The 21,033-nt window shown below is 46.1% G+C and overlaps 1 protein-coding gene across 1 annotated transcript in view; it reads right to left on the bottom strand.

The window, feature by feature from the left end:
• BAIAP3 (BAI1 associated protein 3) overlaps nucleotides 1-21,033 on the bottom strand; it is a 317,991-nt gene that overhangs the window by 184,440 nt on the left and 112,518 nt on the right. The window lies entirely within an intron of this gene.

Raw genomic sequence — 21,033 nt, 5'->3', positions numbered from 1 at the left:
AATGAAAGAGGGCAGTGTGTGTAGTATGTATGAATGAGGGCGGCAGTGTGTGTAGTATGTATGTATGACAGCGGCAGTGTGTGTAGTATGTATGAATGAGGAGCGGCAGTGTGTGTAGTATGTATGAATGAGAGCGGCAGTGTGTGTAGTATGTATTAATGAGAGCGGCAGTGTGTGTAGTATGTATGAATGAGAGCGGCAGTGTGTGTAGTATGTATGAATGAGAGAGGGCAGTGTGTGTAGTATGTATGAAATAGGGCGGCAGTGTGTGTAGTATGTATGTATGACAGCGGCAGTGTGTGTAGTATGTATGTATGTATGACAGCGGCAGTGTGTGTAGTATGTATGAATGAGGGGCGGCAGTGTGTGTAGTATGTATGAATGAGAGCGGCAGTGTGTGTAGTATGTATGAATGAGAGCGTCAGTGTGTGTAGTATGTATGCATGTATGTATGACGGCGTCAGTGTGTGTAGTATGTATGAATGAGGGCAGCAGTGTGTGTAGTATGTATGAATGAGGGCGGCAGTGTGTGTAGTATGTATGAATGAGAGCGTCAGTGTGTGTAGTATGTATGCATGACAGCGTCAGTGTGTGGGGCATACTTGTTGCTGGCACTGTGGGGCATTGCTGGCACTGTGGGGCATTGTTGGCACTGTGGGGCATACTTGTTACTGGCACTGTGGGGCATTGCTGGCACTGTGGGGCATTGTTGGCACTGTGGGGCATACTTGTTACTGGCACTGTGGGGCATTGCTGGCACTGTGGGGCATTGCTGGCACTGTGGGGCATTGCTGGCACTGTGGGGCATTGCTGGCACTGTGGGGCATTGTTGGCACTGTGGGGCATACTTGTTACTGGCACTGTGGGGCATTGCTGGCACTGTGGGGCATACTTGTTACTGGCACTGTGGGGCATTGCTGGCACTGTGGGGCATTGTTGCACTTTTTTTTTTCTCGTCATTGCCAGTATGACTTGCCCCTGTTAAGCCACACCCCTTTTTAGGCCACGCCCCCTAAAAATTTCACATGGGGGTACTCCTAAATGAAAAGCCTAATCAAGGGGTACAGGAGACAAAAAAGGTTAGGAACCACTGCTTTAGACCATACACAGTAATGCCCATTACACATTTTAGCAAACTCCATAATACCCATTAAACATAAAAGGTGCGTACACACGGCTGCAATTATGCATTAAATCGCTGGCAAAATGGTCGCTCAGTGACCATATTGCCAGTAATTTAATGTGCAGCCAGCGATAAATGGCTGGGAGCGCGCTCCCGCGGCCAGCGCTTCATGGTCGCTGGTCGCAGGAGCTTGCTCCTCAGATTCTGCACAAAATTGCAGGTCGCTGGTGCACAAAGCACTGTGCACCAGCGACAAGCGACACTAGCCTCCTGCGCCGCCGAGGAACCCGCCCACCCGCCTTGTCACTCACCGCCCACCCGACTCGGAGACACGGAGCCAGCCCCTGCTTCTTCCTTCGGTCTTCCAGCATTACCGCACACAGCAGCAGCTCCGATATTAAAGCCCACTACTACACAGCCGCACTATCCAGTAAGTGCATAGGCTGTAGTAGAGGGCATTGGTGTCGGGCAGCATGATTATGTTCATGCTGCCCATCGATGGTGATTTGCACCATCGGTGGGCAGCATGAGCATTACCATGCTGCCCCACACCAATAGTATCTGAGCAGATTTAAAATGAAGGGGGCATTGGTGTCGGGCAGCATGATTATGTTCATGCTGCCCATCGATGGTGATTTGCACCATCGGTGGGCAGCATGAGCATTACCATGCTGCCCCACACCAATAGTATCTGAGCAGATTTAAAATGAAGGGGGCATTGGTGTCGGGCAGCATGATTATGTTCATGCTGCCCATCGATGGTGATTTGCACCATCGGTGGGCAGCATGAGCATTACCATGCTGCCCCACACCAATAGTATCTGAGCAGATTTAAAATGAAGGGGGCATTGGTGTCGGGCAGCATGATTATGTTCATGCTGCCCATCGATGGTGATTTGCACCATCGGTGGGCAGCATGAGCATTACCATGCTGCCCCACACCAATAGTATCTGAGCAGATTTAAAATGAAGGGGGCATTGGTGTCGGGCAGCATGATTATGTTCATGCTGCCCATCGATGGTGATTTGCACCATCGGTGGGCAGCATGAGCATTACCATGCTGCCCCACACCAATAGTATCTGAGCAGATTAAAAATGAATAAATTAATTTTTTTTGGGTGGGGGGGGGGGGGGGGGTTGGGGCAGTGGGGACCGGTGGCAGGGGCCGCACGGCCGTCTTGTGCCCCCACACCCCTGGTGGGAGCGGGGCACTAGCGGCTGCTGCCGCTAGATTATCCTGCCCCTACAAAGATGACCCCTGCTACATCTGTAGGTACTTGTGGATTATCACGGCTCCCATCGCATGCCATCGCATGCCAAATGTAGTGGCATGAGATGGCATGCGATGGGATGCGATTTTAGCCGATTTTTGGTGATTTTTTGAAAAACCGCATGTGATCGCATCGCATACAAACAAATCGCATGCGATGCGATTGCATCCAATTTTGCACTGAAATGCATCCAAATGCATTGAAATGTGTTGGAAACATGTGAAATGCCCCCAAATGTCATTTTTCATAGTGTACCACCCTCACTATCAACGTCAACACGAAGCGTGGCGAGCGGACGCGGACACCTGTGAAGCCCGCGAGGGGATGCGGATACTTGTGAAGGTATCCGCGTCCCCTCGCGGGGCTCGCCATGCTTCGGGCTCGCTGCGCTCGCCACACTTCGGGTTGATAGTGGGGGTGGTACACTATGAAAAATGACATTTGGGGGCATTTTACATGTTTCCTACACATTTCAATGCATTTGGATGTATTTCAGTGCAAAATCGGGTGCAATCGCATCGCATGCAATGTGATTTTTTTAGCATACGATGGCCATCGTGTCAGCCGTGATACTCCACAAGTACACCATATACAGACTTCCCACAACCCATGTCAATCATAAATGAATTTAAATAGAGGGTAAAAAAAATCTAGTCAAAATTGCTAGCAATTTTCATGGAAAATTGCTGGTCCCTCTGAAAAACTGGACACTGAGCAATATATTGCTGAGAAATATATTGCGGAGATATATTGCAAGTACACCGAGCAATATATTACTCAGCAATATATTGCAAGCAATATATTGCTAGCAATATATCTCCCCTGTGTGTACACAGCAATAGCCACAAGCCGTAATGCCAATTACACATAAGGCCACACACCATAATGCCCATTATATATTTTCCACATAAGTGCTGCTTACCTACGTGCTCATTGCTAGGGGGTTCTTGCTTGGTGGCACCATAGTACCCATTACACATGATGCCGCACACCATAGTACCCATTACACATGATGCCGCACACCATAGTACCCATTACACATGATGCCGCGCACCATAGTACCCATTGCACATGATGCTGCACACATAATGTGCCTTACACATGATGCTGCACACATAATGCCCCTTACACATGATGTTGCACACATAATGCCCCTTAAACATGATGCTGCACACCGTAATGCCCCTTACACATTAAGCCACACATTATGCGTAATGCCCCCACATACCGCCACTTGTAGCGTCCCTTAAGCAATGCCCCCAAAAGTGCCACTTACTGTAAATTTTTATATGAGCCTTCGCTGCTGCTGCAGGGAGAGATGGAGAGCGGTGCAGCTGCTTCTATGGGGAGAGGAGCAGAGCGCAGAGCACGCTACCACTCCCCTCCTGGTGTCCCCTCTAGCCGAGTGAACATTTGAAATATTGTGCGCACTATTGTTGTGCGTGACATCGGGGGAGCACGCCGGGCGCCGGCACCACATGATTAAAGGGCTGAGGGAAAGCGGGGAGAAGAATTGGAGCGGAAGCTGCAGGGGTGACGGTCATTGACAGCTGGGCAGAGAGCAGGGGGCTGCCCGGCTGTATTCAGAGCACTGCAGGTCACGGCTGTTTGAAATAATACCCCTTTCACAACAGAAAATGCAGGGATTTACCCGGGAATATGTCCCAGGATCATGCATTTTCTGGTGTGAGGGGGAGAGACAACTACTCCCCTCTCCCTACCCCCCTTTAACCAACCAGCTATATCTTCGGAACCAACTGACCCATTTACATGAGACCAGTATCATATATAAGAACTTTTGATTTGGCTTCGAATGATTTTGGTGAAACTGGGCTGTTTGGTTCCAGAGAAATCTGCCCTCAAAGAACATAAACAGTCATCAAATTACATTTAAGAAATGAAAAAAAAAAAAAACGGTTTAACCTTAATATCCCTGAAACCAATTAACCCATATGGATCCAGCCTGGTATCAGATTGAAGGCCCAGTGAAGGGGTAACTGGCAGCCGTTGAACTGGGTGGGGGTCGGAATTAGCGGGTCCCATGTTATCCTATAGGGAAAACGTTCCTTTGCCTAGCAGTATCTCTGGTTCCCAGGGGGCTAGAGACACGGGGCAGGGCTCGTTGGAAAGCCCCAGCCCTCAGCTACAAAATGGGTGGTCCTGTGCACCCCCGGACCACCCCCTAGATTCGCCTATGTATATAGGTATATAGACTTCTGCGGTGGAACTCTGCTATTCCCTGTAAATGTAATTATGCCCTTGGCTCTTGTTCTCCAAAAATGCTGGCAATTTGCTACTATGAAAAGCCCAACCCCATCCACTATGTGGTTTTATAAGTCACAGATAATGGTTTCATTTAAATATGAGAACTATAAACATCCATCACATGACTTGTAAGTGTCCCTTATCCCAAAATAGCACTAACTGATTCTTAAACAAAAATGCTAATCATACCTCTGTGACAAGCATTGCTGTAGGACTCTAGGCTCAGCGGGCAATGGGAAAGCCTTACCTCTCTGCATGATGCCATTAGGTCTCCATGACAACTGTCCTTAGTGATTCCTTACATCCAAATTGTCTGGTCTTTATTTGAAGGCTATTATTAATGTATGCAGGGAAAGCAGGCATTTCATTAATATCAATTTACCGAACACATGCAGCCACAATTCCTGTTCTTTATCCCCACATATATTTTATACTGGGTAAAATAAGCATCATAATAGAATTAATATATTATAGATAAATTATGCATCGTCAGATAGGAAAGAAAACAACACGTATAATAATATTGACAAAGTATTGTTTGGTCACTCCAATTGGAATGGTCAATACTGTATGTGGTATTTAATATTACATTATAATATATCCTTATAAACACAAGTATTGTTTTTTCTTTTGTAGGCGATTTATTTATTTATTTGCCAGTACATTTATTTAGTTTACACATTCCTAATCACTGGCTGATCCTCCCTAAAGGTGCCCACTATGCTGCAATTATACTGAAAACCCTGTATACATTAAACCAAAAACATTCTGATCCTGATCAACATCTAATCCCGATGTAACGTTACGTGCTACACTTGGTTCCTGTCATTGTGTACCGAGGGAAACCAACATCTTCGGGACCCCTAGAGTGACAAAACAGGTTGGGTTGTGAAGCCGCGCCCCTGCCCATAGAGGCTATGGCCCCTTTCACAACTGCGCGACTATGCCATGCTTTTAGAATCCTCCAGTCACATCGGGTGTCCGAGAGGTGGGTGACACACATCTGGTCTTCAGTTTCTCTCACAATGGGAAGCACAAACTAGTTTAATGAGAGTTACCGTAAGCCAAACAGTTACCCAACGTATATGTAGCATTAGAAAAACCTATTATTACTATTAATTATTATTAATTATTTAATAACATCAATACAAACTATGGTACTTGTGTATTATCTGGGCGCCCAAGATTTCCATTGGGTCCCATCGTACAATCAAAAATCGGGTCCCATCGCATCGCATGCGATGCGACCCGATTTTGAATTGTACAGGCACCCTGATGCCTTATTCCTATGTTAAATGCCCCCCCAGACCCGATTTTTAATTGTACACCCACCCTGATGGGTCATTACTATGTTAAATGGCCCCCCATTGTTAACGCCACCCCACTATCAACGCCAACCCGAAGCGTGGCGAGCGCAGCGAGCCCGCGAGGGGCGGCGGTACGCGTCCTCTGACCTTTTCATACCCCCACTATCCACATCGGCGTGGAGCTTACCTTAGGTAGTGTGGCGAGCGCAGCGAGCCACCGAGACGGAAGCGTGGCGAGTTTTTTTTCCTATCTGACGATGCATAATTTAACTATCTAAGGTCTCAAGTGGTGTAGTAATAATAATACTAAGTGTAACACTGTAGGGGAATTTGTATGCCTTTTCCTGGGGTAGAAGGCAGCCGACAGCAGCTGAGTAATCACACCAGTCCAGTCTTTGTGGTACAACTGGCCGCAACCAGTTTTATTTCAGCAGAAAACAAAATAAACATAAAAGAAAATACCTTGCCTGTCCGGCACTAACTATACACAGGGTGCTCCTAACTGTCACTAAAGAAAATACAAAGTTTCCCAGTCAACACTGGGTGGCTCACTTGTAAAAGGCAGGTTTGCTTCTCACACAGAGACTCTGCAATCTCCCAGGCAATTCTCTCACACTGCTCACTCTGGCAGCCTTTTTACAGCTTGCTTGCTGATTAGCCCTCTGTGAGGCAAAACACCTGTTTCTAAAAGGTGTAGGACAAGAACCTGGGACAAATATACCTGCCCTCAAACACTACTCCAGTGTTCTTGTCACATATCCCCCTCCCCTGTTTCGACCTAGGGGCCGGAACACTTGTAGCCCCCAAACAGAAGGTGTGGGACAATGCATCTGCATTGGCCAACTGTGAACCTGGTCTATGTTCGACCTTAAACTTGAAATCCTGTAATGCTAGAAACCTTCTGGTTACCCGAGCATTCTGACCTCTGTTTACATGCATCCATTTTAAAGGGGCGTGATCTGTCACTAGCCTGAACTGTCTTCCCAAGAGGTAATACCTCAAGGTATCTAATGCCCATTTAATGGCCAAAGCCTCCTTTTCCACAATGGCATACCTTTTTTCATGCTCATTGAGTTTCCTACTGAAATAGATGATAGGGTGTTCATCCCCATCTCTGGTTTGGGACAACACAGCCCCTATCCCTACCTCTGAGGCATCTGTCTGTACAACAAATTCTTTTGAAAAATCTGGCGTTATCAGTACAGGTTGTGAACACAAAGCCACTTTTAACGCTTGGAACACTTTTTCTGCATCAGGGTTCCATTTCACCGTATTTGACTGCTTCTGATAACGGCACTGCTGTGGCTGCAAAATTAGGAATAAATCGTCTGTAATACCCAGTTATTCCCAAAAAAGCCCTTACTTGTTTTTTATTCACTGGCCGAGGCCAATTTTGAATAGCATCGATTTTATTTAATTGAGGCTTAATCAGACCTCTACCAATGGTGAAGCCCAAGTACTTAACCTCCTCCATTGCAAGGCAGCACTTCTTTAGGGTTAGCAGTAAGCCCTGCTTCTCTGATTGAGTCCAGTACTGCTTGTACTTTAACCAAATAGGACCCCCAGTCCGTACTGTGAATTACCACATCATCTAAATATGCAGCTGCATATTTTCTATGGGGCCTCAAAATTTTATCCATCGTCCGTTGAAAGGTTGCTGGAGCCCCATGCAACCCAAAAGGTAACATCTTAAACTGAAACAGCCCCTCTGGAACCGAAAAGGCTGTTTTTTCTTTTGCGCTATCAGTTAGGGGTATCTGCCAGTAACCTTTAGTCAGGTCCAATGTGGCAAGAAACCTGGCTGTTTCCAGCTTTTCTATAAGCTCATCCACACGGGGCATGGGGTATGCGTCAAATTTGGACACCTCATTTAATTTACGAAAATCATTACAAAAGCGTATGCTACCATCTGGCTTCGGGATGAGAACTATAGGACTGGACCACTCACTGTTGGATTCCTCTATGACTCCTAGTTCTAACATGTTTTTAACTTCTTTAGAGACAGCTTCTCTCTGAGCTTCAGGAATCCTATATGGCTTTAAATGAACCCTGACCCCTGGTTCAGTGACAATGTCATGTTTTATTATGGTCGTTTGGCCAGGCAGCTCTGAAAATATCTCCCTATTTCGGTTGAGAAATTCTTTAACCTGATTGTTCTGATCAGCTGACAATGTCTTTGACACCCTTACCGCGGGAAGCAACTGAGGTGAAGACACCAAAGAGCAAGGCTCCGCTGACAGAGACAACCTATCTTTCCAGGGTTTGATTAAGTTAACATGGTAGATTTGTTCAGGTTTTCTCTTACCTGGTTGGTATACTTTATAATTGACCTCATTCACTTTTTCCAAAATCTCAAATGGTCCCTGCCATTTAGCTAGGAACTTGCTTTCCACAGTGGGCACCAACACAAGAACTCTATCCCCCGGAGCAAATTCCTGTATCTTGGCACTCCGGTTATATACCCTCTGTTGAGCACTTTGGGCTTGTTCCATGTGCTCTCTGACAATAGGTACCACGGTTGCAATCCTATCCTGTATTTGTGATACATGTTCAACCACGCTTTTATAAGGGGTGGGTTGTCCTTCCCACGTCTCCTTGGCAATGTCCAACAGCCCTCTGGGGTGTCTACCATACAACAAATCAAACGGAGAAAACCCAGTAGAGGACTGCGGAACTTCTCTGATGGCCATCAACAAGTAGGGCAACAAACAATCCCAGTTTTTCCCATCTTTGTCAACAACCTTTTTTAACATGCTTTTTAACGTTTTATTAAATCTTTCCACCAACCCATCAGTTTGGGGATGGTAGATAGACGTCCTGAGGTGGGTGACCTTAAACAATTTGCACAATTCTTTCATGACCCTTGACATAAATGGAGTACCTTGGTCAGTCAAAATTTCTTTTGGTATTCCCACTCTACTGAAAACCTGCACCAGTTCCCTAGCTATCGCTTTGGTTGTGATAGTGCATAAAGGGACAGCCTCAGGATATCGAGTGGCGAAGTCCATTATTACCAAAATATACTGATGGCCCCGAGCGGATTTTAACAAGGGCCCCACGAGATCCATGGCCATTCTGTCAAATGGGACCTCTATAATAGGCTTGGGAACTACTGGGCTCCTGAAATGAGGTCTAGGGGCATGATACTGGCATTCAGGACAGGAAGAACAATATTCAGACACTTCTTTATAAACCCCTGGCCAAAAGAACCTTTGTAAACCTCTTTCAGTGGTCTTTTCTGCCCCTAAATGTCCTGCTGTAACATGACTATGGGCTAAATCTAGTACCGTTCTCCTATAAGGTTGGGGAACTACCAGCTGATCCACCACTTCCTCACCCTTTTTGACAACGTGGTACAAAAGCTCATTACAAATAGCCATGTGGGGCTAAGAAATCTTGGCACCTGGTACCACGGGTTCCCCATTAACAACCTTAACATTTTCTCTAGCCTTCAATAAAGTAGGGTCCTTTAACTGTTCAGACATAAACAAATCCTTCTTTACCTCCAGATCGGGCACTACTACCTCTCCGTTTTCAGCAAGAGGGTCCTCACTGGACTCTCCATCTGTCCCCTCCCCAGCCAAACTAGCAAAAGGTAAAGGGTCAGAAGGTTCAAAGGACCCACATACATCCACAAAATCATTGGCATTAACTACTGGCTCTTCACTTCTCCCATCTGTGGCTAAACGTGATTCCCACAGCTTCCAAAAATGAGGAAAATCCCTCCCTATTATGGCCTCATGCACCAAAGTGGGGACCAGTCCTACTTTCACAATTGCTGACCCACAACAAGTTTCTATATGTACTTCAGCAGTGGCATAATGTTGGGTATCCCCATGTATACAAGTAACCCCAATAGGTATTTGCTGGACCTTTAAGGGATTCACGAATCCAGCTTTCACAAGGGTAACCAAACTTCCTGAGTCCAGCAAAGCCTCTACCCGGTTACCCTCTAAGAACACATCACACATTTGTCTTTCGAGTGTAGGAGAAGGCACCACAGTACAAGCTAATCTAGCAAAGAAAGACATTCTGCGATTTTCAAAGGCAGCATCACATTGCATGGGTTCCTGCGTAACTGGGCAATTAGCAATAATATGACCTGGCATACCACACCTGAAACATTTAATCACACGATTATCAACCCGTTTGGGCAGCATAGACCTTTCTAGTCCCATTGGCCTGTCTCCAGGGCCACTGTTTACAGTCTCTCCAGCCTTGCACTCTCTTAACCGCCCAGCAACATTTTCCCATGGAACAGTCTTACCAGTCTTCACTGAAGGGCGCTGTCGGGGATCTGTGGAGTGCTGGGTGGTCATCAGTAATTCCTCTGCCGCCAGATACCTCTCTACCATGTCCACTAACCGGTCAGCAGTATCCGGATTTCCATGGCTCACCCACTTGCGCAGGACCACAGGCAAGGATCTCAAATAGCGGTCCATGACGACTCTTTCCACCATCTGGGGACCAGTTAATGTCTCTGGCTGTAACCATTTCTTGGTTAGCTGAATCTGTGAGCGAGGAATCTTGCATCTGTGAGCGAGGAGGCTTCTCCAGGGCATATACCCAGCGGTGAACCCATTGGGCTCTTACGGACAGTGTGACTCCCAGGCGGGTTAGGATCTCAGTTTTTAACTTGTCATAGTCCCGAGCATCTGCAGGGCTTAAATCAAAGTATGCTTTTTGGGGCTCACCCGAGAGAAAAGGGGCTAGCAGACTGGCCCATTGTGCTTCCGGCCAGTTCTCACGCTCAGCAGTCCTTTCAAACGTGGTCAGATAGGCCTCCACATCATCAGTCTCTATCATTTTCTGCAGGAAGTGACTGGCCCGGATAGAACTAGAGCTGGCTGGAGGACTGACGGCCACATCACCGGTCCGTGTTGCCAAGCTTTGCACCACTTCGGTTAAGGCTTCTCTATCCTGATGCTGTTGCCTGCAAAGTTCATCCATTGCCACCTGCTGCTCTCTCCTATTTTCCTCAATGGCCACCTGTTGCAGCCTGGTGGCCTCCTGCTGAGCTGCTGTGGCCTCCCGCTGTACCGCTGTAGCTTGCAGCAAGGCTTTAAGCAGTTCCTCCATGTTGACAGATTTTTCAGGTGGCTTTGTAGCTGCTTTCACCCAGGACATATATAAAATCCTCAGGTAATTCTCAGCAACTTCACACTGAGCTGTATCTGCATAAACCACTGTTTTCTGCAGGGCTCACACAGCTGCGGCTCTCACTTATGCACAGAACGGAGTGCTCGCATTCTCCACCAAGTTGTAACACTGTAGGGGAATTTGGATGCCTTTTCCTGGGGTAGAAGGCAGCCAACAGCAGCTGGGTAATCACACCAGTCCAGTCTTTGTGGTACAACTGGCCGCAACCAGTTTTATTTCAGCAGAAAACAAAATAAACATAAAAGAAAATACCTTTCCTGTCCGGCACTAACTATACACAGGGTGCTCCTAACTGTCACTAAAGAAAATACAAAGTTTCCCAGTCAACACTGGGTGGCTCACTTGTAAAAGGCAGGTTTGCTTCTCACACAGAGACTCTGCAATCTCCCAGGCAATTCTCTCACACTGCTCACTCTGGCAGCCTTTTTACAGCTTGCTTGCTGATTAGCCCTCTGTGAGGCAAAACACCTGTTTCTAAAAGGTGTAGGACAAGAACCTGGGACAAATATACCTGCCCTCAAACACTACTCCAGTGTTCTTGTCACATATCCCCCTCCCCTGTTTCGACCTAGGGGCCGGAACACTTGTAGCCCCCAAACAGAAGGTGTGGGACAATGCATCTGCATTGGCCAACTGTGAACCTGGTCTATGTTCGACCTTAAACTTGAAATCCTGTAATGCTAGAAACCTTCTGGTTACCCGAGCATTCTGACCTCTGTTTACATGCATCCATTTTAAAGGGGCGTGATCTGTCACTAGCCTGAACTGTCTTCCCAAGAGGTAATACCTCAAGGTATCTAATGCCCATTTAATGGCCAAAGCCTCCTTTTCCACAATGGCATACCTTTTTTCATGCTCATTGAGTTTCCTACTGAAATAGATGATAGGGTGTTCATCCCCATCTCTGGTTTGGGACAACACAGCCCCTATCCCTACCTCTGAGGCATCTGTCTGTACAACAAATTCTTTTGAAAAATCTGGCGTTATCAGTACAGGTTGTGAACACAAAGCCACTTTTAACGCTTGGAACACTTTTTCTGCATCAGGGTTCCATTTCACCGTATTTGACTGCTTCTGATAACGGCACTGCTGTGGCTGCAAAATTAGGAATAAATCGTCTGTAATACCCAGTTATTCCCAAAAAAGCCCTTACTTGTTTTTTATTCACTGGCCGAGGCCAATTTTGAATAGCATCGATTTTATTTAATTGAGGCTTAATCAGACCTCTACCAATGGTGAAGCCCAAGTACTTAACCTCCTCCATTGCAAGGCAGCACTTCTTTAGGGTTAGCAGTAAGCCCTGCTTCTCTGATTGAGTCCAGTACTGCTTGTACTTTAACCAAATAGGACCCCCAGTCCGTACTGTGAATTACCACATCATCTAAATATGCAGCTGCATATTTTCTATGGGGCCTCAAAATTTTATCCATCGTCCGTTGAAAGGTTGCTGGAGCCCCATGCAACCCAAAAGGTAACATCTTAAACTGAAACAGCCCCTCTGGAACCGAAAAGGCTGTTTTTTCTTTTGCGCTATCAGTTAGGGGTATCTGCCAGTAACCTTTAGTCAGGTCCAATGTGGCAAGAAACCTGGCTGTTTCCAGCTTTTCTATAAGCTCATCCACACGGGGCATGGGGTATGCGTCAAATTTGGACACCTCATTTAATTTACGAAAATCATTACAAAAGCGTATGCTACCATCTGGCTTCGGGATGAGAACTATAGGACTGGACCACTCACTGTTGGATTCCTCTATGACTCCTAGTTCTAACATGTTTTTAACTTCTTTAGAGACAGCTTCTCTCTGAGCTTCAGGAATCCTATATGGCTTTAAATGAACCCTGACCCCTGGTTCAGTGACAATGTCATGTTTTATTATGGTCGTTTGGCCAGGCAGCTCTGAAAATATCTCCCTATTTCGGTTGAGAAATTCTTTAACCTGATTGTTCTGATCAGCTGACAATGTCTTTGACACCCTTACCGCGGGAAGCAACTGAGGTGAAGACACCAAAGAGCAAGGCTCCGCTGACAGAGACAACCTATCTTTCCAGGGTTTGATTAAGTTAACATGGTAGATTTGTTCAGGTTTTCTCTTACCTGGTTGGTATACTTTATAATTGACCTCATTCACTTTTTCCAAAATCTCAAATGGTCCCTGCCATTTAGCTAGGAACTTGCTTTCCACAGTGGGCACCAACACAAGAACTCTATCCCCCGGAGCAAATTCCTGTATCTTGGCACTCCGGTTATATACCCTCTGTTGAGCACTTTGGGCTTGTTCCATGTGCTCTCTGACAATAGGTACCACGGTTGCAATCCTATCCTGTATTTGTGATACATGTTCAACCACGCTTTTATAAGGGGTGGGTTGTCCTTCCCACGTCTCCTTGGCAATGTCCAACAGCCCTCTGGGGTGTCTACCATACAACAAATCAAACGGAGAAAACCCAGTAGAGGACTGCGGAACTTCTCTGATGGCCATCAACAAGTAGGGCAACAAACAATCCCAGTTTTTCCCATCTTTGTCAACAACCTTTTTTAACATGCTTTTTAACGTTTTATTAAATCTTTCCACCAACCCATCAGTTTGGGGATGGTAGATAGACGTCCTGAGGTGGGTGACCTTAAACAATTTGCACAATTCTTTCATGACCCTTGACATAAATGGAGTACCTTGGTCAGTCAAAATTTCTTTTGGTATTCCCACTCTACTGAAAACCTGCACCAGTTCCCTAGCTATCGCTTTGGTTGTGATAGTGCATAAAGGGACAGCCTCAGGATATCGAGTGGCGAAGTCCATTATTACCAAAATATACTGATGGCCCCGAGCGGATTTTAACAAGGGCCCCACGAGATCCATGGCCATTCTGTCAAATGGGACCTCTATAATAGGCTTGGGAACTACTGGGCTCCTGAAATGAGGTCTAGGGGCATGATACTGGCATTCAGGACAGGAAGAACAATATTCAGACACTTCTTTATAAACCCCTGGCCAAAAGAACCTTTGTAAACCTCTTTCAGTGGTCTTTTCTGCCCCTAAATGTCCTGCTGTAACATGACTATGGGCTAAATCTAGTACCGTTCTCCTATAAGGTTGGGGAACTACCAGCTGATCCACCACTTCCTCACCCTTTTTGACAACGTGGTACAAAAGCTCATTACAAATAGCCATGTGGGGCTAAGAAATCTTGGCACCTGGTACCACGGGTTCCCCATTAACAACCTTAACATTTTCTCTAGCCTTCAATAAAGTAGGGTCCTTTAACTGTTCAGACATAAACAAATCCTTCTTTACCTCCAGATCGGGCACTACTACCTCTCCGTTTTCAGCAAGAGGGTCCTCACTGGACTCTCCATCTGTCCCCTCCCCAGCCAAACTAGCAAAAGGTAAAGGGTCAGAAGGTTCAAAGGACCCACATACATCCACAAAATCATTGGCATTAACTACTGGCTCTTCACTTCTCCCATCTGTGGCTAAACGTGATTCCCACAGCTTCCAAAAATGAGGAAAATCCCTCCCTATTATGGCCTCATGCACCAAAGTGGGGACCAGTCCTACTTTCACAATTGCTGACCCACAACAAGTTTCTATATGTACTTCAGCAGTGGCATAATGTTGGGTATCCCCATGTATACAAGTAACCCCAATAGGTATTTGCTGGACCTTTAAGGGATTCACGAATCCAGCTTTCACAAGGGTAACCAAACTTCCTGAGTCCAGCAAAGCCTCTACCCGGTTACCCTCTAAGAACACATCACACATTTGTCTTTCGAGTGTAGGAGAAGGCACCACAGTACAAGCTAATCTAGCAAAGAAAGACATTCTGCGATTTTCAAAGGCAGCATCACATTGCATGGGTTCCTGCGTAACTGGGCAATTAGCAATAATATGACCTGGCATACCACACCTGAAACATTTAATCACACGATTATCAACCCGTTTGGGCAGCATAGACCTTTCTAGTCCCATTGGCCTGTCTCCAGGGCCACTGTTTACAGTCTCTCCAGCCTTGCACTCTCTTAACCGCCCAGCAACATTTTCCCATGGAACAGTCTTACCAGTCTTCACTGAAGGGCGCTGTCGGGGATCTGTGGAGTGCTGGGTGGTCATCAGTAATTCCTCTGCCGCCAGATACCTCTCTACCATGTCCACTAACCGGTCAGCAGTATCCGGATTTCCATGGCTCACCCACTTGCGCAGGACCACAGGCAAGGATCTCAAATAGCGGTCCATGACGACTCTTTCCACCATCTGGGGACCAGTTAATGTCTCTGGCTGTAACCATTTCTTGGTTAGCTGAATCTGTGAGCGAGGAATCTTGCATCTGTGAGCGAGGAGGCTTCTCCAGGGCATATACCCAGCGGTGAACCCATTGGGCTCTTACGGACAGTGTGACTCCCAGGCGGGTTAGGATCTCAGTTTTTAACTTGTCATAGTCCCGAGCATCTGCAGGGCTTAAATCAAAGTATGCTTTTTGGGGCTCACCCGAGAGAAAAGGGGCTAGCAGACTGGCCCATTGTGCTTCCGGCCAGTTCTCACGCTCAGCAGTCCTTTCAAACGTGGTCAGATAGGCCTCCACATCATCAGTCTCTATCATTTTCTGCAGGAAGTGACTGGCCCGGATAGAACTAGAGCTGGCTGGAGGACTGACGGCCACATCACCGGTCCGTGTTGCCAAGCTTTGCACCACTTCGGTTAAGGCTTCTCTATCCTGATGCTGTTGCCTGCAAAGTTCATCCATTGCCACCTGCTGCTCTCTCCTATTTTCCTCAATGGCCACCTGTTGCAGCCTGGTGGCCTCCTGCTGAGCTGCTGTGGCCTCCCGCTGTACCGCTGTAGCTTGCAGCAAGGCTTTAAGCAGTTCCTCCATGTTGACAGATTTTTCAGGTGGCTTTGTAGCTGCTTTCACCCAGGACATATATAAAATCCTCAGGTAATTCTCAGCAACTTCACACTGAGCTGTATCTGCATAAACCACTGTTTTCTGCAGGGCTCACACAGCTGCGGCTCTCACTTATGCACAGAACGGAGTGCTCGCATTCTCCACCAAGTTGTAACACTGTAGGGGAATTTGGATGCCTTTTCCTGGGGTAGAAGGCAGCCAACAGCAGCTGGGTAATCACACCAGTCCAGTCTTTGTGGTACAACTGGCCGCAACCAGTTTTATTTCAGCAGAAAACAAAATAAACATAAAAGAAAATACCTTTCCTGTCCGGCACTAACTATACACAGGGTGCTCCTAACTGTCACTAAAGAAAAATACAAAGTTTCCCAGTCAACACTGGGTGGCTCATTTGTAAAAGGCAGGTTTGCTTCTCACACAGAGACTCTGCAATCTCCCAGGCAATCCTCTCACACTGTTCACTCTGGCAGCCTTTTTACAGCTTGCTTGCTGATTAGCCCTTTGTGAGGCAAAACACCTGTTTCTAAAAGGTGTAGGACAAGAACCTGGGACAAATATACCTGCCCTCAAACACTACTCCAGTGTTCTTGTCACATAAGGTTATTTACCTGTCCAGTAGCTTTGGGAGATTTTTCAAATTAAAGAGAAATAAAATGGATAGAGATATAGTGGATGGCGATAAGGAGGCATATGTACTAATCTTAGAACATACTGTATTTATCAAGAGCATTCTATAAAATTACAAGTAGCTGCTGATTGGTTGCCATGGACAACTTCTCCCCCCTCCCCTACCCCTACTACGCAGACACAGGGCCAGTGGTAGGGTTTTTGGCACCCCCCTGCAAACTAGAATGCTTTTCTGTGAGAATTTACTGTTCATAGCCAATGTGGAGGTTCAAAAGGCTGACCAGATGCTGATTGGCAGGACGCTCAGCCAATCAGCGTCTGGTCAGTCTCTTCAAAATCAGTAGCGATTCCTCCTACACCACCTGACAAATATCTCTACAAGCTCCCAGCCGCCGCTGCCACGGATCCCCACTGCGGGGTCCAGGCAGTGGCATCAAGGCAGCGGGGATCCAGGCGGTGGCGGCTGGGAGCTTGTAGCGCTATTTGCTGGGTGGGAAGTGCTGCTGATTTTGAAAAGACTGGCCGGATGCTGATTGGCTGAGCGTCCGGCCAATCAGCATCTGGTCAGCCTTTTCAAAATCAGCAGCACTTCCAGTCCGGATCACCCATCGTCTCCGCTGCTTGGACGACGCTGCTGCTGCCCAGGGGCCCGCTCTAATGTTAAGATGGCCCTGCCTCCACCTTTCCTGCAATTCCACTGACAGGAGGTGCATAGTTATCTACCCTCCTGCATTCTGCAGGAGACTCCCTGAAATAGCAGCAATCTTCCTCTCTCCCTGATTAGTATAGCAAGCTCCCTCTTTTCACCTAGCTCACAATATGTAGCTGTTACATTTTTGGAAAAAGAAAGAATTGAGAGATTGATACATTTATATTGAATCATCAGCACCATTTCACAGCATTGGTGATAAAACACGGTGATCCCACAATGAAGGCTACATGCATTTCTTGTGGTTATTTATATGGAACGATCCCTGACATGTATAAGTGACTTTTTATTAGCAAGTATAGTAGCTCTTACTAACTGCTTTGGGGCTCATCTACATGTGTTTATGTCTTTTTATAAGATTCCAGATTCTCAGATATACCAGTATACACCCACGATGCTAGGTGCCACGTTCCCAATGGGTTGGGATCATTTGGTCTACAACAACTAGGTCGACAAGCATTAGGTTGACAGGCAGCAAGGTCGACATGGGTCTAGGTCGACATGGCTCTAGGTCGACAGGACATTAGGTCGACACAAGCATTAGGTTGACAGGGGCAAGGTCAACAGTAGCAGCAGAACCTTTAAGTCCAGTAAATTAGGTGGTGGGTTCCCCATGGCTTTGACACTTTTTTTTTAGAACATCCCACCTAATGTATGTGTAATTGGATTGAGATCTGGGGAATTTGGAACCAAGGGCCTAATTCTGGATGGATCGCTTGTTAGAGAAAAAACTGTTGCCACTTAGACAGAAAGTCGCCACTTAGACAGAAAGAAAAACCGACCCTTGCAAATTTGTGAATACATTGCAAATAGCTATGCATTCACAGATCCATTCGCAAAAACCCAAAACATTGTGTTTTTTTTTTTCATTTGCACCAGTTTAGTGCTTCCACTAATTTGCTTAAAAAAACAGTCTGGAAGTGGTCATCGTTGACATCAGAGACACACCAAAAAAAATGCCTGAGCAGTGAGCACACCTGTGTTTTTTCCCCTAAACAATGGCTCCCGTCTATCAAACTGGGGTCCAAATGTAATAGGGTGTGAGAATCAGACAGTGAGAGATTTCCCATTTTTTAAAGCAGCAATTATTAACATGGCAAAATCAACCAGCGTAAATGATTGCCGCTTTGAAAAAAAACTGGAAAACTGTCCGAAAATTTCTTACTTTCTGATTCTCACACCCTATGATATTTGGCCCTGGGACTGCTATGCGTTTGGATATTTATTTGCATTATGTGTACATGCATGTGCAATGTGTTAGGACACTGGGGAGTCCCTATGTGCAAATACGGGAGACTGACCATGCACCACACCTGACTCTGTTGTCTCTCCCCCGTGGTCGATTGATGCATGCAGTGCTAGATTTCACGTATAGCAGCAGTGGCCGAAGGAGCGAGTTAGGCCCACTCCAACCCCGATGACCCAGGTCTTATGTAGGACAATGCATCAACCAAGATTGAGAGACGGACAAAAGTCTGACTGACTAAAACCCGTGGAAACAAACAAACAGACAGTGGTACAAATTATAATAAGTGGTCATAAACACCAGGGAGTTGAGTGGATGAATATGGGAGCAATCCTCCACTGAACTCCCAGGAATGCAACAATGCAAGAAGATGTTATGCATATGAGTAATTCCACACACCCACACTTATAACTACAGAGACACAGCAGGATGCAAGCACAGTACGTCCTGGCTAATGGCATATATGCAACAATGCATGAAGATGTTAATAATAAACAATGTGTGAAGCTGGATGGTGAAACCCCTAATAGGAGAGGACATATACTCCACACAGCTAAACAGGGATCAGCTGAAATACTGAAGGTGAAAAAAACAGGGTCTGTGCTTATACAGGGTGTCTCAGACTGCAGCAATGGTTCACAGGCACAGGCAGGACATCACAGGTCACCCGGCAGGAGTGCTTGCTGGAATACCCAGGACTATGACCAGGCTCAGACAAGGCTTAAACAAAACTCTGACAAGACTTAAGCAGATCTATAAACAGCTGGTTCTCAAAGCTGGGGCAGCCGCACTCAAGACCACGGTGTAAATGAAACCCAGGCAAGATGGATCAGCAAAACCCAGAGTACTGATCCAGGGGAAACATATAAACTACAGAATATGAGAACATTCATCGCTGAGCTAAACAGATGTCGTATAGCAAGAATACAAAGTTGTAATCCACAAAATAAATTTCAGATTGAAACTAAATGTAGCAAGCGTATTAGAAATAATCTTTGTATTATCTGTATTACACAGAAATAGACTCAAACTTTCAGCATTTTGGGGTCAAATGACACTTTATCATGTTGCATGACAAGCCACTCAATAGGTAAAATAATTTTCTAGAATACAATTATCACAGCGAGAACTCACTAATATTATATAATCACAACTTCCCAATATAACACCAAGGCATTAAAAATTGACAGAATTCTGAGCTGGTCCTATCTGCACATTATTATGATACATGTTCCAGTCTGAATCTCCCTGATACATTAATACACTATACAATACAGTCATTTTAAGCTGCGTGTCCCTGGAGCAGTAATGTAATAACATATCTGTGCTGGATCTATTTTATTCAGTGATTCCGGATACATTATTGTAATACAGTACACAACCTGCATCTTCCACATGCAACCCCCTAACAACCCAACAGATTTATATGTATGACATATGTCATACACAGAGTTATACAGCTGATTCTGTTAGGTATTGGCTTACCCGTTTTGCATTTTATTTTCAATCCACTTTTTAATAAAGCGTCACATACAGCAGATACTTTCACAGATACACTATATATATCAGGGTTGCCGACTTTTGAAAGCTCCTCTCCGGGAGAAGCCCGGAGAGGAGACTTGTTTCAGCAGCAGTTCCGGGGATGAGGCTTAAGCGTGATGTCATTAAGCCCCGCCCCATGAAGGAAAGTGCCCCTTAGCCCAGCCCCCTCCCCATAGATCGGCATATAAGGTTATTTAAATGTCAGGGGCGGGGGAAGCCGCAATCAGGGGGGGAGTGGGGATCCCCCAGAATCCGGGAGGGTTGCCCACCTTTCCGGGGGGCCGGGAGGGTGACCCGATTTTCGGGACCCTCCCATCCATTCCGGGAGGGTAGGCAACCCTGATATATATATGAAATGCCTCTGCCCATGCTGCACAGAGGGTGCAGGGGATGCAGCTGCTATGGGGCCCCATAGCAGCAGCACCCCCTGCAACCTCTGTAGTTACGCCACTGCACTGCTGATAGATACTGCATTATAGATACGCTACTGCTGATCACTAAAGGAGAAGGTGGGCCTGTCTGACCCTGAAGTTATCAAAGGGTATGGATCATAGGATAGACAAGCAATAGGTCTACAAGCATGCATGAAGGTCAACATGACTGAAGGTCAACATGGGGTTAGGGTCATTAGGTCGACATGGGGAAGGTCAGCAGTCAAAAGGTTGAAATTAGGTTTTTCACTTTTTTTTGAGCCGACACGTGGTATTTCATGAAATGAGGAAATAAGAGAAATTGTGTGCTGCGCAATAAACAGCTGCTGGCACGGGGTAGTCACTCCCCTCTATATCATAAAGAAGCAAGAAATAGGATTGTGCCAGCGCTGGCTGATATATCACAAGATGGTATAAATTTAATAATCGATTTAATATATAAGAAATAT

The sequence above is a fragment of the Crinia signifera genome, chromosome 7 (genome assembly GCF_055691185.1).
Source record: "Crinia signifera chromosome 7, ASM5569118v1, whole genome shotgun sequence".
NCBI lineage: Eukaryota > Metazoa > Chordata > Amphibia > Anura > Myobatrachidae > Crinia > Crinia signifera.
This window is presented reverse-complemented; position numbering and strand designations above follow the sequence as displayed.